The 8,370-nt window shown below is 39.7% G+C and overlaps 1 long non-coding RNA gene across 1 annotated transcript; it reads right to left on the bottom strand.

Annotated features, from left to right (window-relative positions):
- Positions 1 to 250: 250 nt before the first annotated feature.
- LOC113642931 lies at positions 251 to 5,599 on the bottom strand. The gene is made up of 3 exons (XR_003440681.2): positions 4,963 to 5,599; positions 3,375 to 3,479; positions 251 to 3,242 (listed from the first exon to the last, which is right to left on the bottom strand). It is a non-coding gene; the product is annotated as an uncharacterized LOC113642931 (long non-coding RNA).
- Positions 5,600 to 8,370: the final 2,771 nt, after the last annotated feature.

Genomic DNA, 8,370 nt, shown 5'->3' with positions numbered 1-8,370 from the left:
AAGTTCACATACCTCTATGAAGCTCCATGAGTTTATTAACCAGTTAATAATGGCTGTCTTAACTGCACTGGAAGATACAGTCAAAGTTTACAATTGCATAATCAGTCCATGAACACTTTGCATTTGGCCATGAGGTTTAGGCAAATAATTCATGATATCCTTTTGGCATTAAAACTTGAAACCGTGGTAAGTTCAAAACATAATAAGTGGGAAAGATGGACAAAAAAAGATGGACTAGCAGTGCACGAGTCTTAAATTGTGCATTTATTGAAGAAAAAAAGCAGACATGGATTTTCTTTAAAAGGCATCATGAGAAATTGCACTGTTATGCTAAACATGTTATGCTGTCTATACAGTAGCAGGCTTGTACCGAGATTACATTTTCATATCACAGTAACATGTAATGACAACAAAGTAGTACATTCATATCTGAATCAGTTTCCATTGGGCAGTATTTCAACCTTAAATAATGATCAACAGGATGTCCTCTTAAATAAGACAAATGCACGACGTATGGCTGTGCATGACGTATGGTTAAACTGACTGTCGGTACATGGCCAAGTCGTTACACAATGTATCTTTACACAAAAAGCTGGTACAGTACATAAGTCATTTTAATAAACATATACTGCAAATGGTACGATGTTACAGTAGAAGCGAGACTCTAAGAATAAAACGACAATTAAAAATATGAATTTGGTTTGAAAGGGAAAATAAGAAATAAATAATCTATTAATAGTCATAATCTCTGTACCCCTAAAATCTAGTTCTCCATAATCCAGGTGTCTGAATCTGGCAGAAGCTTGTGTCATGTTCAGTACTGGGAGACAGCTCACATTCGGATCAGGCCTAGAGAAACTTCCGGTAGGTTTTTATCAGATGATTAATCAAGAATATGAACCTTCAAAACTGAACCCTGATGAACCCTCAACACTGGAGTCCAGATGAATCATCTAATCTGGAGTCTCAGCTTCTAACTTTGATTAAAAGTGGAATGTATACTAAGACTTTGACTTAAACACTGCATATAAGCAGTTTGCTGACAGAGAATTTGTCGTTTCAATCCGTTTTAGTGCAATTAGCTGTGAGTAAAAAGAAGTCTATCAGAAATATTGATGTCTGTATTAAGAATTCATCAACATACTCCAATCACCTTGCTCCAGCGCTTTTTGAGCAATTGATTCTACTTCACTGCTTCCCCCCATTCAAAATGCTTAATAACATTCTAACAATGCTTTTAATTTCATCTGTGGAAATAACCAGAGTGGTGTTTTAGCCTCTTAAAAAAGGAATTAATTTAAATCCTTTTTTTTTTTTTTTTTTTAAATTTTACCGCGGTAATTATTCACTGGGGAACTCTACCTTCAATCTATATTCCACTCTGCACTAACAAAGCAGCTATTTAAATGTTCAAGATGTCTTTAATTGCTATCTGGATCATGGACAGATCTTAAAAAAAAAAATAAATTAAGCAGTTTATTGAAATTATTTCTTTCTTTCTTTTTTTTTCTTTTTTTTTTTTACTTGCACTTTTGGTTTCTGGGCAGTTTTGCACTTTGAGAACTAAGAATGAATTTCATTAATGAACGGATGTGTACGTTAAGATGCTAATTTTTTATCCTTTTTTTAAGGAACAAAGCGAGAAATCTTTCATGGTGCGGTCATACTTGGACGTTTGTTAGAATTGAGTTGAGAAAAACTATTTGCGGCATTGTAGCTGCACGAAGTAAGACGGTAAGAAGGGACGATCTGTAAAATATTGGTTAGGCCAGCACTTTACATGTGTCTGGTTTTAAGATGTTTCTATATTATTTCACAGCTTAATCAATTAAATCTCTGGTCTTAAGCAGAACAGTTTCATTTTCATCTTAAACAAATGAACTACAATTAATCTGAATGCAAAAAAAAAAAAAGAAGAAGTCTTTGGTTCTGTACTCTATAATCCATAACAAATAAGGACTACTGATATAAGTAAGATGCTCCACTTCCGAGTTATTTGATTGAGCGTAATGAATCGCTGCTCTTTGGTTAATATATTATGCTTTTGAAGATGAATGTGATGGCATTTAAATGGGCCGACTATATGGAAAGTGATGGTCATTATCATGTGGCACAGGCTTCACTGGGCTTCAGAAACACACGTCAGACGTTTGGTGAGCATCATTAAAATGCAATTAGTGTTTTTACAGAGCACATCATTTTGCGTAAAGGCTTTTTATCAGTAGGAGGAAAGCCGTTCAAGACGTTTCAGCTGTATAGAGGCAGTCACAAGGGGCCGTGTGAAGAATGCTAGATAGACTCAGCTATGTGTCTGGATTTCTTGAGTAGAATACGGCGTTTCACTATTTCTCAAGCTGTGCTATAAAATATATTATCTTTGTCTGTCTAAATGAGGCCTTCATATGCATTTTGTGCCTTCTCATCATCAGGGTGAGTGTGCACTCAGCGTAGTCCAGGGATCGCAGAGCCTTTAAAGGCCCAAGAATAAAAAGCAGTAAATGCATTCCCATCAGAGAGGCGAGATGGCGTGTGCACACTGAAACGCTCCCTGAAGAGAGTAAAGAATAAACAGGCTGTAACCCCCCCACCACCATCACCACTACCCCACACACCACCCCCTAAGCAAACCAAGCAAATTGTGTGAAATGCAGAATGCAGAGTGGTTGAATAGCACTACATAAAACATCACTTTGGCAGGATGGATGATAGCGAGATGGTGGGAGAAATATAAATGCACAGCGGATACGGATGAAGTCTCGGCAAGCAGGAAATGCCAGCCTCCTGATACACCTCGCTAGAACGCTGGAATAATAACAACATGAAGGCTTGCCGTAGAGAAATCAATGCAAACGCTGGGGAAATGATTATCTGCTGCACTGATAAATGAACCTCGATAGAAACGTTCACTCTTTTCCCTTCTTTTTTTCCCCCCTCCTCTAACAACAGTGCTCGGCTAGGACGTCTGGAGAGCGGTTAAGCCGAGGTCAGCTCCCTGAAGGCACGGTCGAAAATGACTCTCCTCAACTACGCGTATTCTTAAGCAATAACAACGTGATCCGTATTATCCACCCAAGAATACCCGTCACCGAAGAGAGCCTCAGAAAGAAGAGGGAGGAGGGAAGTGCCTGACACTCATACATCCACCGTGGCACACAGGCCAACACCAGAGACCTTCTCTCTAGGGGGGGGACTGATTGAAGATGAGGCATTTTTTCACAAGGCAAGCCAGCCAAATGTTGCATCTGTAGACAGAAATGAACACACTTTGGATTTGTGGGGTTTGGTTTTGTTTTTTTGTTTTTTTTTGTTTTTGGCGAGTGAGCTAGGAGTGATTTGTGCTCCTCTCGCAAGGTAAAGCCAGGCAAAAGTCTTACCTGAATGGTGAACTGGAGACTCATCTGGTAGCAGTTGTGGGTTTTTCCAGATGTTCACAGAGGCTCCACATGACAGGGAGATACACAAGCCAGGATCCAAGGATGCTGAAAATGACAGAGCAATTTGTGGCTTAGTCCAATTCTACATGTGTATTCAGTGTGATATAGAATGATAGATGGATGCTTGGATAAATGGATGGGTGGATAAAAGTAATGAAGGGTGGCAGGTGGACACAGAGATGGAAAAATGCCCAGATTTTACTCAATGACTTAGAAATTTTCTAATTCCTGCCATTCACCCTCCAGACCTTAACTCCTGCAAGCCACATTAACAGTCAACTGCCGTCAGCCCACCGAGTCAAACATGCTCATCAAACACACACACACACACACACACACACACACACACACACACACACAGAGAGAGAGAGAGAGAGAGAGAGAGAGAGAGAGAGAGAGAGAGAGAGAGAGAGAGAGAGAGTCATACAGAAAATCCATTAGCAGCAGGAGGCAAATTACAGATCGTTTGGGGGGGGGGCAGAATGGAATGACGGCTGTCAGAAAAAAGGAACAATGACTGTTATTACGACTCTCATTTTCTGAGGGGTGCACCAGCTCCAAAATGGAAGTGGAAAAAAATGGACAGCAACACTGAGCTGTGTTTTTTTTTTTTTTTTTTGGTCAGTCTACTGGAATCTGTACACCTTTCTCTATCCACAAAAATGTGGATTGTATCTTACCATCTTAACGATAATTGTCCCCTTATTTTCAAATGCAGATTCATGCAAGGATCTTTAAAGGTGTTTCTCATCCAGCAGTCACATCTAGTACATGCAGTACTGCTAATCATTTTGGTAAAGTTGTCTCAGGAAACAGGCTGTACAAACATCTAGAACATCACTCACACATTATCACCTGTTTTGTTTTTATAGTACTAACATTATTGGGACTGTGGAAGACCTTTTTCCCATTATTTAAATTGTAAATCTATATCGAAATTCTAATCTGAGATCTAAATTAAGATGCCCTGATGGTTCTTCATGCTACAAGATGCATCAGGCCAGGAAAAGATATTGAGGATTCTTAGGATCAACTCAAGTGCTCAGGCTTGTCCTGTAGCATCTTTTTTTTTTTACTTAGTGTCAACATATAGAGATCAAACTTGCTGTCTTCACTCCCATTTCTGTACTTCCCCTTCTTTCAATATTGGACCACAAAATAACAACAATAACATCAACAACAACAACAACCTGTGGAAAATTTCAGACAAACCGACATACATGGTAGATGAAAGTGAAAATCCTAAAAGCTCTTCTCCTGGTTCCTCCAAGCTGCTAAGGATCACTGTTCAATCGAAGGGGCAAGAATCCCATGAATATGTTAATACGGTACACACAGCTGACAAATCCAGAAAAAAGAATCCACCGCCCTGATTACACAAATCTGCGGCAGTCGGCTCAAACAATACCCACCGGCACGAGACCCCCCTACCACCACCCCACCTTAGTGGGACTCTTCACAAAGGAACAAAAGGCAAAGTGGAGAAAAAAGAACTGGCTCAGATCCCCAGTCCAAGGAAGCGTCTTACCCTGTCAGTCTCTCCCTGTTACTCTGTTTCTCTTTTCTCTGCAGCTCTCAGACCGAGCACAAAGCCACAAGCTCCTCTTCTCCTGTTCCTCTCGAGCAGCGGAGTGAGCGCTAGACTGAGGGATGCGCTGCCTATTCTGTCGTTTCTGCCGCCTCTGCTGCTGAAGCTGCTGTCGCTGCTACCGCTGATGATGATGACGCCGTAAAGAAGCTCTAAACCTCGTGGCTTCCTCTTGCCTCCTTGGCTTGCACCCAAAAACCATAGGAACCCCCCACCCTCCCTACTTTGCACTCCAACACCCTTCAAAGCACAGGTGCTGGAAGATAAGCGGACCTTCCACACAAGAGAAGAGAAGAGGAGGAGAAAAAGGGGGAGAGCTACCAGTTGTTGCACATGAAGTGGAAACTCTCAAGAGGAATACAGCAATGAGGGAGGTTAGAAGAGAAATTAGAAAACAGAGACAGCCTGATAGGGAGTAGATGTCTATGGGTAGATGTGTGAGAGAGTAAAAGAAAAAAAGAGAAAAAAGAGAGAGGGAGAGAGAAAGAGAGAGTGAGCGAGAACACCTAATGCACCTAACTACATAGCTGCGAGAAGGGAACTGACTCTAAAGACTGATGGAGAGAGAGATAAAGAAAGCGAGCGTGTGGAGTAAGAGCACGAGAGAGAGAGAGAGAGAGAGAGAGAGAGAGAGAGAGAGAGAAAGAGAGAGAGAGAGAGAGATTTCCAGAATGGTGGCTCCATTTGTGTTGGATCTGACGTGGGCTCCACAGCCTCGTCCCTCATGACATCCTATTGGAGGGACTCTCCGTCTCCAGGGACTCACTGAATTCCTGTGCCATTAATTCACGGCCGAAAGAAATGATTCATAAATAAATTATTAAAAAGTCTCATACAACCCTCTTTTCTTCAAGAGGACCGTCTGATATCTACACAAACCGTATTCAAATCTACTGTGTGCGTTGTGTTTTAGTTCATCACCTCTATGACATTAACACTACTCACTCGCAGCGTAAATTGTTCATACAGTTTCATCCATGTTAAGTCCTTGCTTTATTCATTTCTCCCTATTCAAGCTGCAGGCTGTGTTTCAATCACTCTTATGAGCTCCTTATACACAACGGTCAAATTCTCAGACAATTCACTTTATAGAGACATAAATCCAGCAGTGCTTCTGTCTCCACTGATGGACGGTGTGATGATGGAGAAATGATGATGAATTGATAAAACGATTGATAAACAACGCTGAAGAGGTTGAGAAATGCGAGTCCATTTTCACAAGCCTTGTGTCTTGGCTCTGTTACAAATCAGATTTTGCGTTTATTGTGCCTCTCTCATTGGAGCCCATGTTTGTTTCTGAAATAAGTAATATCTCAGGAGTGACAGCTTTACCGACCGGAACTGAAATGAAGCTCTGTAATATTTGACACAAACCTTGTCGGCTCATAATTCAGTGCTTTTTTACACTGAAAGATAAGTCAAGCTGTGACTTTAACACCAAAGAAAATGATTTTACTCTTTGCTCCTGATGCTTTATTCACAACTATTAGGTTTTATGAATTCTGCATTAAGGAGACACATCACTGAGTCGGGCAAACAATTTAAACATTACAATCTCTAGGATAAATAGAAAATATTAAAGCATATAAAACATCTCTGATGGCTTTTAAGGCTGCAGGGATTAAAGCTCACTTCACATTTTTTGCAAAGGCGTACTGCCCCCTGTTGGCCAGTCTGGGAGATTATTAGATAGGTGATATTTTTTTTTATCTGTACAAAACATAAATTGAAAGTAATACAAATTGAACTTTGTTGTCTCTACTATTTTTCCTTAAATAAAAAAAATGATAATCTCAGAAGTTCTAAAACTCATCAAGTAGCCAAATTGTACGTAGCACAATACGAGAGTTGTCTTTTTTTTTCTTTCCTTCTGCCCAGCATTGACAAGCTCCATAGTTTTCCCGTTTACCTAATGAAGCACTTACTGACACTTTTTCAATCACCAGTTCATAACAATTCCTCTTATTTACAACCCGATTCTTCTTCTACTTTAAGAGTCCTTTGATTCTGTCTAAGTCCTTGTGGGTGGAGGAGATATCAGCAAACCAGTAAGAGGAGATTTGTACCTAATTCCCCTGACTGTTTATGACACTCATTCATTCAGTGTGAATTTATACATCATGTCTATTTCACCAAAGCTAGAATGTTTAAAATATCTATAGAATTTGACAACCCCAAACCCTAATATTATACATACGGTCTGGCTTTGTGCATCTTTTTGCATCACATAAACGTTACTAGTGAAATTAAACATACCAGAGCCAGTTTCTATCTCTACATCTACAGGGTCATTGGATGCCCAGGACTAGTGGATGTGCTCAGGGAGGGAAGGTAAGCCCATCTTTTCTGATCCCACAAACGAGATGGTCTGATGAATATTTGACACTTACTTGGGGAAACGTTTCCACCAGGATGCACTGGCAGTGTGATGTTCTGAGCAATGACCTGATGGGAAACCTTGAGTCTTAGCATTCATGTGGATGTTACTTTAAAACCTAAAACCTACCTAAACATTGTTGCAGACCACATTTACCTCAAAAAGGTTCAGTAATTGTTTGAGGAACATGACAAATAATTCAAGGTGTTGGCTCTGTCTCCAAATTCTCCAGATCTCAAGCAGATTGAGCATCAGTGGAATGTGCTGGACAAACAATCCATGGATCTTGATGGAGTCCATGCCTCACGGGTCCCTACAAAATATTAGTCAGGTGGCTTTAAAGTTACGGCTGTCCTGTGGATTATAAGCAGAAAAGATGCTTACATGCTTTGCATTTTTACTAAGTTGTGTATTTGCCACCTAATTCATTTTAAATGTGTGCAGCATTAAATATGCAGAGCACAAGACCCACCTGGATTCTTCTGGTGTCTTTTTAATATAGCTGAAACCGAGTTGTTCTGTTTGCATTGGATAAAAGGACTGTGCCAAGACTGATCGGCCTATTTTAGAAAACATTATCCTCCTAATCCTGACATGAGCACCAAGTGAATTTAAAATTGGACTCGCTATACATACAGACACACAGATATTTTATGTTATATATATATATATATATATATATACACACACAAATACAATATTCAAATTAAAATTTGTTAGCAAGAGAAAATGGAAATAGAAAAAGTGTGTGGCAACTAAATATTAAAGGGCTAATTTAGTATATCTGTGAGATAAAATGCAGTTGTGAAAATTTCAACTTTGTGAAAAGTTGTTTCGGTTGAGTTAATATTCAGGCTGAAACAATTGTCAAGAAACTACTACAATAACCTGCCTGGGAATAATGTGTAGAATTTGCTTGTAGAGATTATTTTCAAAAATATACAACAGGCCCAAGAACAACTATAAATATT

The sequence above is a fragment of the Tachysurus fulvidraco genome, chromosome 11 (genome assembly GCF_022655615.1).
Source record: "Tachysurus fulvidraco isolate hzauxx_2018 chromosome 11, HZAU_PFXX_2.0, whole genome shotgun sequence".
Classification (NCBI taxonomy): Eukaryota; Metazoa; Chordata; class Actinopteri; order Siluriformes; family Bagridae; genus Tachysurus; species Tachysurus fulvidraco.
The sequence above is the reverse complement of the archived record's forward strand: the minus strand, read 5'-3'. Positions and strand labels throughout refer to the sequence as shown.